The following is a 15,691-nucleotide window of genomic DNA, read 5'->3' on the forward strand; positions in this document are numbered from 1 at the left end:
GAGTCTTAAGGATGATTATCGATCGTCCTTTCGACATTAAAATAATGAACCTCCTCCAAAAGGCGGACATTCCCAGAATATATTCAAAAATTGACGAGCAATTTGTACATGGTAGGTTAGGTGTACACAGTAGATTAGTTTAGTTGCAACCAATCCCACTAAGGTGGTCATTCTCTAAAACAGGCTTGATAGGACTAGGAACTTTAAATAATAGTTGAAAATTTCAAACGAACTAAAGTCGAAAAGACGCATCTGTGTCACTTGATAATTCATATATGTAAAGCTCACAAATACAAGAAATAAAGATCATTTAAGTCATAAAAGTCAAGTTAAATCAAGTGAAAGTGTTTGCATTTGTTCCTCCAGAACGTCCAAAAATCGAATCAACCGATGTCCGCCAAATACATTACATAGGGCTAGATATCCTGGCCGAAACCGCGGATTTCGAGAACAGATGTAAATAGTTCTGATTTCTTCGACAAGTTAGTTCTTCAACATTTGTCATCTTACTAAACATCGGATTCATCGGACATCGGATTATTTTCAGTGAACCGTAACGAAATTTGTCGCGAGAGGTCCTCGGTTCACGGTTTGTTTGTTCATTTATATATGAATAAATCACGGTCTTTAAAATGCATACAATAGCATACAAATCCACTTGTTCATTTTTGAGTTATAAACATTTTCAACAAACATCATTTATAACTTTTTAACAGAAAGAGATAGCAACTCTGTTACAAACATGCGCCATCAAATGTTCTATAAGTGCGTAGAACAAATCATTTGCGAGAAATCAAAGTAACCTTTTCAATACTAATGTAGATACAAACTTGAATCTTTAGCAAAGTTGCTTCAAATGAATTGTTCTGCAACTTTGTAGAACATTGCGCTGGTCTATCTCAAATAACTAAAAAGTTGATATTTCGAACTCAATATCCTTAAGGACCACCCAAATTTCACTTACATACCAAAAATTGGCCAAAAAATATATAACACCTTTTACTTTAACCCAATGGTTGATGCGCAAACATTTATGTCTTCCTAAATACGGCTTTGGTACCATTGTGCAATGCATGGCGATAATTAAACTGAACTGCAATCTAGTTTACCTGGCCCACTGTGCACTGCCAACAGAATTAACCATTCCGGAAACCAAAACACTTTCCCCCCCTAATTTCCGATGGGGCCGGAAATGCTATAGGTGATGCATGTGGTGTCTGTAGCACACCTACAGCCCCAAACTAGCGGGCGAAGAAAACTTTTCAATTCTTTTAGCATGCCACACTTCAATCCACCTAGTGGGAGGCAGTGAAGAAAACATAATTTCCACAAAAACGCGATAACCGTAACAAATGCAGACGCGGCGAAGAAAGAAGCTACGTGCCAATCGCCGACGCCAACGACGAGTCACGATTGGGCTTTTCGATTGTCTAAAATTTCAAGAAACAACAGTCTACTGAACTGATGATGGCTCCCCACAGTTGAGACTTGAGAGCCGGAGGGAACAAATCAATCAACTGCCTGTCGTCTGTCAGCCATTAGCTCTCGGGCCGCGATGCAGATTTGACACCAAGAACTGACGAGGATTTAATTGTTTTTTTCCCGTCGCGACGCGTCGTTGTTGCTTGAGGTGCGCTAATATTTTCCGACGAATTTTATGCCGGATTGATTGGGTGGTACTCACCTGGCTGTTGTGGTTATCTTCGGGTACAAGTCGAATCGGTTGAATATTTTGTGGGGTTATCTGTAACGAGCGAGAAACGGTTAGAAACGTCGTGGAACTGACATGGTGCGCTTGAACGGAAGAAAAAAATGGAGACAAGAAAATCGAAAACGGAAAATAATCAGTTCGGTTGGTTAACATCTTTGGTTTGTTTTTGTTTTGCAAAATGGTTAACAGTTATCTTTGGTTTTTTTTTCACAACTAGGCCGAAAGTGTCCCTCTGCTTTTCTTCTTATTTTTTTTTTGTTTCTACGGCGTTTTTTGGTTTGTCTAAATGCCACGGCAGAATTAATAAAATGAGATACCGGTGGAGCGCTCTTGCGGACAGTAGCGCAACGAGCGCATATAATGAGAGGAATGAGCGTCGCATGTGTCGTCAGTCGTTGAGTGTCGTGGGTAGCATACATGTTGGCGGATGACCATTGGATGGGGGATGGATAATCTTATTGGAATGGTAATGAAGGAAACATAAAAAGTGGGAATTGCAACGAGAAAAATTTAAAGGGGTGAAATTCGAACTGGAAATATTCACGGCATATTTTCTCGTTGATTATTTATTAAGTGATTATAAGTCCTCGATTGTACCAGTTTGAGTGTACATAGTTTGTGAAATTTCGGGAACATACATCTCAACGTGGCCAATGAGAATAATTCAGAGCGAGAGTCACTTCCACGCAGTTGTATGAGAAATTTTTAAAAACTGTTTTTTTTTTCATCTCCGAAAGTGTGAAGGGATTTTCAAGAGAATTTCCAGCAAATTTGATAAGAAGTCTATAAAGATCTTCTACTATATTTTAATCATAATAATAAAACAATTGGCAGGATTTTCAACAAAAAATAATCCATACTGGTTTTTAAGGCTAATCGTGTCAAATCTTTCGATAAATAAATTCAAAGTTTTTAAAGATGCTGCCGCACGTTAGGCAGCGCTGCCTTAAATGGACACACGTGACTTCCCAAGTAACATTGCAAGTTTTATCGAGGTTTTAAAGCATTCTACAAGTCTAAATCATGGTCAGAACCCGCATAAAACCAAAATTGTTATTTGCGTTCTATTAGTCTAAGAGTAATCTAGAACGACTTTAGGACATCTATGCGTCTACCATCAGTTCAAGTCTGATAGAATCACCATGGAACTTTAATCTTACCCATGCCTCTGTCATGGTGTTTACTCATGATTACTCCACGAGTAACCAGCTCCGAAATCCGGTGCTTCTCGTATAAAAGCTATGACCAAAATACCTAAGGAAATTTTCAGACGTCCATCCATTACTAAAGGCTGACTAAAAGTAAATTGGTACGCCCCTCGCGCGCCACTAGCACGCCTTTTGTGTTGGGAATCGAAAATCTTTGAAAGTGGTTTGTTGATATTTATATAGAGAACAACTGGTGCAAGTTTGATCAAAGTAGTCGATCGCGTTCAGAAATAACGTCAAATGGAACTCGATAGAAGAAAAAATATTGTGCACAAGCAACTGGAAAATCCGGATTGGTCCGGTTCCAAGCTGGCTAAAGTGCTGAAGAAGCCGAAAACAACAGTTTGTCGAATGCTCAAAACCTAAAAGGAAACCCTGAGTGTGGAAAGGAATCAGCGGACCTACGAAAAAACTGGAACCAGGGGTCGTCCGCTGCACAGCAAGGTGTTGAGGTGCGTTAAAACCAACCCCGGTCTTTCGATCCGAGTGGTGGCCAGAAGGTAAAACGCCAACTTCCAAACGGTGCGGAACATCCTTGCCAGGGAAGGATACAAGTCATACAAAGTCAGTAAACATCCGAACCGGCACATGAAGTAGAATTCCGTGAGCGTGCAAGGCTCTTGTACGACCGTGTTTTGACGAAACACAAGGGCTGCATTTTGATCGATGACGAAGCATACGTGAAATTCGATTTTAGGCAGCTTCCCGGTCAAAAGTTTAACATCGCGACGTGGGGATGTGCCGGGAAGATTCAAGTTCGTGTTTGCCGACAAGTTCGTGGAGAAGGCCATGCTTTGGAAAGCGATTTGCAGTTGTGGCCTGAAAACGGAACCATTCTTCACATCCTCGACGATGACATCCCAAGTTTACATCGAAGAATGCCTGAAAAAGCGTGTATTTCCGTTCATCCGCAAGCATAGGGGAGAAGTCATATTTTGGCCCGATTTGGCCAGCTTTCACTACTCCAAGGTGGGTCTTTAGTGGTATGCTGCCAACAAGATCGATTTTGTCCCAAGCTAATGAATCCTCCGAATTGCCCGGAATTTCGATCAATCGAAAAATACTTGGCAATTTCAAAGCTGCGACTTCGACGAAGCGGCTTGACTACCCCAAGGACATCCAGCAAATGCGGGCAAAATAGAAGAAATGCGCTGATTCCGTGTCCGTTTCCACTGTGCGGGCGCTGATGGGCTCTATCAAGAGGAACGTTCGAGATTTCGTTCGAACTGGAGAAATGTAACTATCTAATGCTGTAACATTGAAGTTTTAATAACTTACTGTAAATTAACCATTAATGGACTTTTTACACTAATTTAATCACGAATTACAGGTCTTTTTGTGCGTACCAATTTACTTTTAGTCAGCCTTTTTGCGCTTATTTGAGAAAAATTGCACAGTCTTCGCCCTGAATATTTATTAAAATACTACAAATTCAAAAACAAACGTATTGAGTGTTCACTTGGCTCTCGACAGAAGCAGACTTGGCTATCGACAGAAGCCAGGGTGTCACGCGATCGTCTGTTTTACATTGTTTGGTCCTCCTCATTGTTCTTCATCAGCAGTTTTTTCGGTCGATGCGTCGTCGACTTTGGAAAGCAATCGTTTCGTGATGAGTGTGTGAGTGCTGATCATGTTTTGCGTCCATTACTGCAATGGAAGCGCTCTGCCCCCCGTTGGCGATACTACCATTCAATTGGAAGTGGCTCCCGTTCTGATGGAGGAGGCTTATTCGATAGTGGAATATAAAGTGTGTATTGTTGTACCTTTTGACTATAGTTTTAAGATGTATTGTAAATTGAACGAGAATCCTTGGCTCTGTATAGTTAATTCAAATAATTCAATATACAATTCAAATTAATTCCTAGCAAAATATCAAAAGAATTGTATTCTGAGATTTTTTTTATAAAAATGGAAGAAAATTAATTAGAATTCCAAGGGATTTCTGAAGAGAATTCCGACAGGTTTCTGATGAGAATTCTGAAGGATCTCTGATGAGAGTTTTGGCTAGAGTTCAAATAATGTTTTGAGCAGAATTTCAAAGGAATCGAATTTTCAGGTTAGTTTCAAACGAATTTTAAGGAGAATTCCGTGGAAATTCTTAGCAGAGTGTTACGAGAAGAGTTTTCTGGTAGTTCCAAAGAAAATCCATTATAATTCTAATTGAATAATTTGAATTAAATAATTTTGATTTGAAACCGAAAAAAAAAAACCTTCCGGAAAATTACGGGAACTTCAGGATAGATCAAAGAACTTCAAGGCAGTTCAAATAACTTTAGGAAAATTGAGGAAACTTTTTAAAAAGTTCTGAAAACTTCAGGGACGTTTAGAGAACATTATTGAAGTACATAGATATTTACGACAGTTTCAATAACTTCATTACCGAAAACTTTAAAAAAGTCTAGACTGTCGAGGAAGTTTCAAGATCTTGAAGATCTTTTTTCGGATCAAGAAAAGGTGCTGATAACAGTATTATGATAGCCAACGCTTCGATCGAAGGGTTGAAGCGGCTAGATTTTTAGCTTTGGATCGTAAGATTTTTGCGCTGAACGACGGGACAACTTTATATACCCAGAAGAAGGCCAAGTTCAAAGACTTAACCCAAGAGCAGTCGCGTCAAATCATCGAAAAATGAGCGCTATTTTTGCAATCGAATATAAAAGAGAATGTCACTCTTTCGAGTGTTTAAAGATTTTAAAAATATTCAAGGAAATTGCCAGAAAATTTCCCAAAGCTTTTAAAATGAAGTCTTGATTTTTTTTTATGAAGTCCGTGATTTTGGAAATTTTTCCATATCTTATCCCCCTTGAATGTACAAGCGACCCTCATTTCAGAATTGTCTTGAAATTTTGTTCAGAATCATTATCTAGAAAGTCGTTTCGTGATGCCCTTGGAATTATCCTTGAAATCCCTTTGGAATTAACGCTCAAAATTCGATTAACTTTATGTTTTTCACGGACTGATCTCGAAAAAATATATATGGAGAGAAATCTAAGCCAATTCTCGTGAGAATTGCAAAGAATACGAAGATAAATAGGGGAAATGGATGTAATGTCGCCCTAAATGCCCCTAATTTGGGCCAAGCAATCGACTAAATCTTCAATAGCTACAAAAAATATCCATTAGTACCGTCCCAATGACGCTTTCATTTAGATAAAATTGATAAATAGCAGATTTTGAGCGATGGGTCCAATCTTAGATCCATAGGCCAACATTAGAGCCATATCCCCTATAAAGTGAATTAACAGAGCATTCTAGAGGAAATTCCTTAAGTGTTCTGAAAAGAATACACTAATCCGTTATGGAGAAACTTTATAGGAAATACCGAATCTTCCCGTTTTTCTCCCGGAATTTTGGAAATTATCGCGGTTTAGGTATTTTAATTAAGCAGAAAACTGAAAGCGATGAAGCCGATTGTTAAATTGATAATTTCTAAGGCAGCAGCACCTTTGCTGGATCTTGAATTTGGATCTGCGACAGGTTCGAATTCTTCACACTTTGTGTATGAAAATGTCGCTCAAAACCTTACAGGCTTTTATTTGATTGTTCTCAAGCCTTTCCTTTAGATTAATTTCCTTTCATGGAGATCTCTCTAGAATGTTTCTAAAATTAATTTGAAATTCTCTCTGGAAATCCCTTTAAATTGTTTTTTAATAGTACAGTACATCCTACTACAGCCTCATAGCCTAGTCAGTAAAGGCACGGTATTACTAAGCCGGAGGCGGCGGGTTCGATTCCCGGTCCGGTCGAGGGAATCTTTCGGGATGGAAATTTTCTCGACTTCCCTGGGCATAGAGTATCATTGTGCTTGCCATACAATATATAAATTCATGCATTGGTATTGGCATCGAAAGCTGTCAATTAATAACTGTGGAAGTGCATTTAGAACACTAAGTTGAAAGCACGCAATAAGCTAATATGCGCTAAGCAATAAGCTTGAAATGCGAACAAGAAGAAGAAGACATCCTTTCTTCGAATTTTAAACTCTTTCTAAGAATTCACTGGAGCTTCATTTTTTTTTAATTTGCATGAAATTCTCCATAGAATTCACCTCACACCAACAATTGAAAAGGGCCTATTAGCTTTTGTGAGCAAAACTCGTAATCCCTCTTCCCTGCCAACACCACCTGGCATGGGAAATACTCCCACCAAGAAGTATCTTCAAATTTTGCTCAGAATTATCATGGAGTTTTCCTCTAAATTCTTCTGAAAATTGCATGGAATTTTCATTAACATTCTCTAGAAATTCCTTTCAAAATGCGCTTGGACTCGGACTATCCTTATAGATCTTCGCATAATTATTTTGGAACTGTACCCTCAAAATTCGCGTTCCTTGGAATTTTTCAAGAATCCTGGAATCCTCTTCACTCTTGGGAGATCTAGTAAAAACTCTCCTAGAGGTTTTCGTAAAGCTACCTGGAAAATATTCTCTAAAAAAACCTTGGTTTATCTTAAGAATTCTTTCTTAAATCTGCTCCAATTTGCTTTGAAAAGAAAATTCTAACATTCTCTTAATAGTTCTTCAAAGTGACTGTAGTTATCCTGTAAATCTAGACCAGTCCAAGGGCCTTGACATCTTATTGTTTTCGAAGAGAAGATGAGGTATATTTTTCCATATTTGTCAACTAAATTCATGGGACATTCCCGGTGACTTCACATTCCCAGCCTTTTCCCGGTTTTCCGGTTCACTGGTCACTCTGTATTTCACATGTGAAACACTTGTTTTTAATCCCATTATATTTGTTTTGCCTTGAGCACATTTTGAGACCCAGCTCCGTAAGAAAATTATTCCGGATAATATGCTTAACCAAAAGATAATTCGCGGGCGGATTCCTCCGGTGGGAAATAGTAAAAACCACGCTTTCATCTCCAAAATTATGTAAGTTAATTCCATCTAAATTGCAATAGCAGCAACATTACCATACTAAAACTTCACTGAGAAGCTAATTTTACGAGCTAACCAGGTTTCCAATGAAGACCTAGAATATTCAATAAAACCACTCTATGCTGTCAAGGTAATGCTTGTCTACGTATATTTGAAACATTATTCAATCATTAAAGTGCTACTGCAAGCGATCGAAAAAAATCCTTCCAAGCAAGACCATTATCCTAAATTCTCATTTAGTTAGTTCTCTGAGCTAATCAAGCTGTTAAGAACACCACAAGGAACAAGAACTAGAAGTATTCAGAAAAAAATCATTATCTTCTCTTAACGCTGGGTTTAGATAAGGCAAGTCAGTTGATCAACTCAACTGAATGCAACTGACTTGAACGTGTAATTGAATTGAAAAAAAGTTGAACCAGGTTCCACTTTTCCAGTCAATTGAATTCAACTGAGTTGATCAATGACTTGTCTTATCTAAGCCCAGCTTAGCTCTTAAGCTGGGTTTAGACTAGGCAAGTCATTTGATCAACTCAGTTGAATTCAATTGGCTTGAAAAGTTGAGCCTGGTTCAACTTTTTTCAATTCAAGTGAGCTGATCAAGTCAGTTGAATGGCATGGTTTACACGTTCAATTCGCGTTCAAGTCAGTTGAGATCGACTGACTTGATCAATTGACTTGTCCTGTCTAAACCCAGCTTTAATCATTCTTGCATTTACTCAAAAGCGCTCCAATGCGCTCAAGGGATTGATTTTTGTTGGACACAGCTGGATCTAACAGACGCAGTAACTAGCATTTGAGTAACTTTTGCTCCACTTGCAAAAATGCAACATCAAGCATTGAACAACCACAACTTCGCAACTCTATTTAAAATTTGAAATTGAAAACCATCCTCAAACTACAACGAGTAATTAAGTTGGTTGAAACTAGTGAAGTAAGCCATACTTGTTCATTATGTTTCTGTTATAAAGAAATATTTCCCTGACTTTGAATGAAATTCCCCGACAATCCCGGATTTTCCAGGTTTTTTTCAGGTAGCCGACACCCTGGCCCCTGGTATGCATGTTTGAAATGATTAAAATTGTTCAATTTTAAGTGGCTAGCGCTCCTGTTAAAAAAATGTAAAATCTCGGAAAATCTGAAAAAATATAAAATTTGAAAAGGTTAGCTAATTTAGGTTAAATTGATAAAAAATCTTTGAAGTGACTGGCGCCCCTTATATACACGTTCAGGAAGAAAGGAGGAAGGCACGAATCGGGTTCACGATACCCCAGAGATACCCCTTACCATCCCTCTCGAACAGGGGAGTTTGGTAAAGAAGATGATCAACCCGATTCGTGCCTTCCTCAAGATTGAACTTTGCTCGTTTTCTACTCTCTATATACAATTTTCACACTACCGTACTCTAACGGAACTATCAACTCTATACATTCATCTCCTCATCTATCGTATAAAAACGTAAGTCTGATATGTGACGTTCAGCATCTCCAACTATTAAAAAAAAACAAGTTGAATAGTACCACTGAACTGTTAAAAAGTTCATCCGGTTGAGGTTAACCACTACCGGGGCAAACCCTTATTGGCGGACAAAAGTTGGCGCTACTTAGTGGCGTAAGATTTTGACATGATGATGCTTTCAAAATTCTTTCACGGTTAGGTATGGGAGAGAAGTTTGAAATCATATCAAAAATCTTGTGATCACTTCGGAAAATCATTCGGAATCACTTCGGAAAGTACTGAATCATTTCAGGAATGTTTGAAATAACTCCGAAAAGTCTTGAATTATTCCAGATAGTTTGTTATCACTTCCGACAGTACTAAATCACTTCGTAATTAACAGAATCACTTTTGGAAAGTTTGAAATCATTTCTGAAAGTACTGAATCACTTCAGAAAAGCTCGAAAATTCTTCGGATAGTATTGATTGACTTAAGAAAATTTCTGAATATCGTTGGAACATACTTAACCTTACTAGAAAATTTGTAATCGCTTCCGTAAGAACTAAATAATTCCGGAAAGGACTGAACCACTTCACAAAACTTCGAAAAGTACTGCATCGATTCTCTCGAGTTTGTAATCACTTCCTCAAGAACTGAATCACTTCAGAAAAGTTTTAAATCCCTTCAGAAAATATTTAATCACTTCCGAAAAATCTGAATGTACTGAAACACTTTAGAAAATCTCGGAATCAGTTTGAAAAGTACTGAACTACTGCAAAAAAGCTTTAGAAAGTACTGAATCACTTCAGATAGTACCGACATAATTTAGCATGAGAATGTAATCTATATTACACGAGGCCGGACGTGGACTCTGGATCTCAGCAAGGGCATCATTTTAGTGCAATTTTATTCATGATTATGAATGAAAAAGAAACAAAAGGCAGCTTGAAATATGTTCATCGAAAATAGTTACAGCCATTCAAAAAGCAAGTTTTAAAAACTGCACTAGATAATACACTATTTGAAACAACGTCATCGGGCGGACACGTCGTTATTTATATTTTAAGGGCGCAAGTCAATATTGGGAGCGACTACTTAGCTCAAATTTTAGGAACACAGCAGTGGTCACGATTTTAATCTTATGCCCGGACATGTCACGAATGATTTAACATGTATTAAAGTGACTAAAATAATACAAAAAATCTTTGAAAACATTTTAAAATTTTTAAGAAATTTCCAACCTGAAATAAGCTCTTAAGAAATAATTTAGTTAATTCTGGCATTGAATATTTTACAAGATCCGGTCCACATAAAGTCAAGTACAAAATCAGAATCTTTTCAAGATTCTGATATTTTGATTGGTAAAACATTTTTGGATCTTGGAATGTCTAGATTACGGAGTTAAAAAAAAAATTCAAAATATTAGTGATTCCAACAACACCATTCAAATAGTTGTGGTCTGTTCGCAGCTCTTCTAAACAGGCTTGACACGCTGATTTTTAGTGACCATGTTGAAGAAATAAGTTACCAAATTGTCGCTTATACTTGTAAAAAAGTGACTAAAATGTGACCTAAGGGAAGAAAATTAGTCGTTCTGATGGCACACCAAATGAATGTTTGATGTTCTAGACTTATCCGATGAGAATCTCACAAGAGATTCGGAACATAATTCCAGTAGAGATTGCCAAACAAATTAAGGGAAGAAATCTAAGGAATTGGTGAGGAGAAATGCGAATTAATTCTTAGAAGGCATTCCATGTGAGTAGAATTCCAAGGAAAGGAGTGAGATTAAAACAGAAATCTGAATGAAAATTCAGATGAAAATTCTGAAAACCTTTCCATAGGAGGAGAATTTCTAGGAAAATTAAAAGAAAATAGGATTCGGAGGATAGTTGCGAGAAGTATTCCAACTAACTTGTGTATTTTTAAGAAAATTCAGAGAATCGTTCCAAGTGAATTTCTGAAATAATTCCATGAGAGTTTCGGGAGAATACGAGCGAATGATGGGGAGAACTCCAAGCGAATTTTCATGAGAAATCTCCTTTGAATATGTAATGGACTATTCTGAGGTCTTCAGAACAACTTGACAGTTCCCGAAATTTTCCTGAAGTTAATGAAACTGCCTTGAAGTTCTTTTGTAGTTTGAATAAAACTAGCCTGAGGCCCGTTTTAGGTACTTCATTGTTTTTATGTTCTCTAAACTTTTTCGAATTTCCTAGAGATCATGAATCTTCTCTAAAGTTTTAACAATACACTGAATTTCCCGAAACTTTTTTTCTCCCCTTGTTTTTTAGCTTTACTAAACTTATTTGAAATGCTCCAGAAATGTCCATATAAGTTCCTGAAGTTCTCGGATCTTCCCTTCAGTTCCATAGACTTTTATGAAGTTCTCGGAATGTTCTTGAAGATCTCTGTGACGTTTTCGAAGTTTTTCTGAAATTTCAGGAACTTCTGCAAGCTCCCACAACGAAATAATTAATATAGTTCTATGATTTTCACTGATGTTCTCAAGATTTGTCGATTTTCGAAAATAATTCATAGCTTCTTCAATAGTCTAGAGTTTCCTGATGTTTTTAAAACTGACCGAAATATTTCTCAATTTTCTTAAAATTCTCTGGACTGCCCTGAGTATATTAGTCTGTTTTAAAAGAACCCAGAAATTTACTGGAATCGATTGAATTGCCTTTAAGTTATATAATTTTCCTTAAGTTTTATAAAGTGTATAAACGCTCACGGAACTTTGCCTTAAATCACTAATTTTCCCTGGCAAGTTTAGCTCTGAAGTTTCCTATGCTTACCTTAATTTCAAAATTAATCAAATGTTCCGGTGAATTTTCTGATAGGGGAAATGTTGTCTTCGGCAATACCTTAACCTATTATCGTCAGGGGGGTAAACAAAGTCCTAGAGCACTCAAATTTGGCCAATAGTTGCTCTGAAACACAATGTATCCACATGCCAAAATTGAGCTCTCAAGGACGTTGTTTACCCCCCTGACGATAATAGGTTAAGGTATTGCCGAAGAAAACTTTTCCCCTATATATTTATAATTCCCTGAATCTTCTAAAGTTTTCAGATCCATCATAGAATTCTCGGAATATCCCATAATTCCAAGGAACTCCTTGTAAGTCGCTGCAAATTTCCTTAAGTTAACGGGATTTTTGTGATGTTATCTGATCGTCCTCGAAGTACTCGGAACTCAACTGAATAAAACGAAACAATCTAAAAATATCTAAATTTCTTAGAAGTTCTCGGAAATTTCTTGAAAATATCGGTGTTTGCTAAAAGTTCTAGCATTTTTTTAATTGATGCAGGGCTTGTAGCCATCACTGCTGTCAAAAATAGTGATTTTAGTGACCATGTTGAAGAAATAAGTGACTTAATAGAGACTAAAAAGTAACCCTGAATTGAATTAAAAGTAAATTTTATTGAACACTCTTAGGAATTTCCGAGGAGCACAACTCCTGTGAACTTCAAAGGAAAATTCCAAGGGCATTCTGAGGTTAATTTCATAAAGTTTGTGGGAGAAAACAAATTCGTAGCATAAGTCCTTGGATTTTTTTTTTAAATACTAAAAGAAGGATCACAATTAAATCTGAGAATAACTCCATCGTCAAAAGAATTCGGAAAATAAATTCAGGAGAGTTTGCCAAACAAATTATGAGAAGAAATCTAAGGAATTTGTGAGTAGAAATGCCAATGAATTCTTAGGAGCCTTTCAATGTGAGTGAGTGAGATTCAAAAGGAAATCAGAAATGAATATGGGATGTACTTTTCTGAGAACTTTCCAAATTTTTCCTGAAGTTAATGAATCTGCCTTGAAGTTCTTTTGAAGTTTGAGAAACTAGCCTGATGCTCACAATACTTCTCATCAGATTCTTAAAGTTCCCTGGACTTTATAGGACTTCCTAAAGTTGCCTTAATTTTTCTAACGATCATAAATCTCTTCTAAAGGAGAAACAATTCGCTGAAGTTCTCTAAATTCTCTAAACTTTATGTGACTTCTCTTGTGTTAACGGAGGTTCTCTGAGGTTCTCTGTTCTTTTCTAAAATTCTCAAAACTACTCCAACGTTTTTGCAGTTCTCATGAAGCTTGTTGTACTGCGCTGAATTTAATTGTACCGTCCTTAAAATGTTTAAGCTTCAGTGAACTTCTGAACTTATGCAAAGACCTCAATTAAATTTTTAACGTCTCTGAAGTTATATGAAAATCTGGTAACTGCTTTAAATTTCTCACTAGTTTTCTGACTAATGGCTGACCTCTCCCTGAAATTCCTCCAATTTTCGGAGCTTACTAAACTTCTTTCAAATGCTCCCGCATTTTGCTAATGTTCATAAAAATTCCCGAAGTTCGCGAATCTCCTCATAGTCAGTAAATGCACGGTATTACCAAGCCGGAGGCGGCAGGTTCGATTCCCGGTCCGGTCGAGGGAATCTTTCGGGTTGGAAATTTTCTTGACTTCCCTGGGCATAGAGCATTGGTATTGGCATCGAAAGCTCTCAATTAATAACTGTGGAAGTGCATTTAGAAAACTAAGTTGAGAGCACGCAAAAAGCTAATATGCACTAAGCAATAAGCTTGCAATGCGAATAAGAAGAAGAAGGATCTCCTCTTAAGCTCCATTGATTTATATGAAGTTCTCGAAATGTTTCTGAAGACCGATGTCTTTCTGTGAAGTTTGGAACTGTTGTGCTCCCGCAGTTTTCATAGAATTAGAACGAAATAATTAATATAGTTTTATGATTTCCACTGAAGTTCTCATGATTTTTCTGGAGTTCATGAAACTTCAATTAAATTATCGACACTAATTTAAAACTTCTTCAATAATCTAGACTTTTCTGGTGTTATTAAAACGATTATTGAATTTCTTTAAAGTTCTCTAGACAGCCCTGAATTAAGGGGGATTTCCGGTTCAATATTTTCAAAAAATCGATTTTTTTTTTGCATGAAATCAAAGCTTAACATGTCTAGAATATGTGGGTAAAAGGATATTTCGATCCGGCAAATATTTACGTCGCTACAGGCCTTTGAGTGCATCGACCTCCCGAGTGGTACTTTGAATTACATTACACAGAAAAAATGCTTCGCAAACTTTAAACGCGTTTTTCTCGAAACTACATTTTTCAAAACTGCGAGCTCTCTAGCTTTTGAACGGTTCAACCAATTGACTTCGTTCTTTGCTTCCCTTATTGAAAACACTTTTCTTCATGGAATGAACTATAGACTCAAGGAGAAATGTGCAATTTTCGATTTTTCACAGCCTGTCAAAGTAAAAAAAATCGACCGAAAAAAAACGACTTTTTTCAAATGCCCGCCATTTTGTCAAATTTTGAGATTTTTCAAAGATTCTAGTTCATTCCATTCTCTGAACTATACTCTTCAAGAAACTGAGCCGATTTTCTTTCTAGGTGACGATTTGCGACCTCTAGGCTGCTCGCAGTTTTGGGAAGTACCCGCCGGGCAGCTGCCATATTGGACGCCATTTTGGATTTTTGGACTTGAAAAAAATCCCAGTTGTAGAGCAAGAATGAATAAAGATTTGACAAAAAACTCAGGTTTCTAACTCTTACCAGTTCCCTGGAAAAAAAATCCAAAGTTTAGGTTAATTGAACCGGAAATCTCCCTTAATCAGTATGTTTTAAGAACCTGCTATTTTACTGAAATTAATTGATTTGCCTTGAAGTAACTATAACTTTCCTTGAGTTTTCCTTATTTTCCCTGAACTATGCTTTCCTGAGAATCTCTAAATTTGTTTAAATATGCGGGCAAATCCTTTGATATATATATTCAAAATTCCCTGACGTTTTTGGATGAACTATAGAATTCTTGGAATACCCCATAATTCCACGGAATTCCTTGTAAGTCGCTGTAAATTTGCTTAAGTTAATGTGATCATTCTAAAGCTTCGCTGAAACTGAATGAAACTATCTAAATTGTAAGTTCTCTGGAGTTTCTTGAAGATATTTATCGCTGCTTACTAAAAGTTCTCACATTTTTTTAGACTTGTGGAACTTCGTTGATATTCTCTAATCAACTTAGTTAAATTTTCGTATTTTTTAAAGTTCTTGATATCTCCATGATATAACACCCTTAAAATACTCTCACGTTTTTTGGATGTTCATACAATTTTTATCACGTTCTAGAAGTTCTATCGGAGCTTTGCTGAAGTTTCCGGAAATTCCTTAAGGTTTCTACAATTTTCTTGAAATAATTTGATTTGATTCTCTGATCTGTCTTGATGTTCTCGAAGCTTCCCTAAAGCTCTCAATTCTATTGAAGTTTAATTTCCCTGAAATTCTTTGGACTTCTGTGAAGTTCCGGAAATATTTCTGAAAGTTTCATAAATTCTTTGATGGTCTCTGTACATCCCTGAAATTCTCGGAACATCTTAAGGGTTCTCAATTTTTTCAAAATTTACGATTATAGATATTTAAACTGCTCCTAAAGGTCTGAACT

At 36.9% G+C, this 15,691-nt stretch overlaps 1 protein-coding gene across 6 annotated transcripts in view; it reads right to left on the minus strand.

Annotated features, from left to right (window-relative positions):
• pros (prospero) overlaps positions 1-15,691 on the minus strand; it is a 444,583-nt gene that overhangs the window by 261,680 nt on the left and 167,212 nt on the right. For all 6 annotated transcript variants that reach the window (XM_065216651.1, XM_065216656.1, XM_065216655.1 and 3 more), the window contains one exon: positions 1,685-1,744. The gene's annotated coding sequence lies outside the window, so the exon portion shown is untranslated. The remainder of the gene's footprint in view (positions 1-1,684; positions 1,745-15,691) is intronic.

Source organism: Ochlerotatus camptorhynchus, unplaced genomic scaffold, assembly GCF_037179485.1.
Source record: "Ochlerotatus camptorhynchus isolate MF236.1 unplaced genomic scaffold, CSIRO-AGI_Acam_v1.1 ptg000066l, whole genome shotgun sequence".
NCBI lineage: Eukaryota > Metazoa > Arthropoda > Insecta > Diptera > Culicidae > Ochlerotatus > Ochlerotatus camptorhynchus.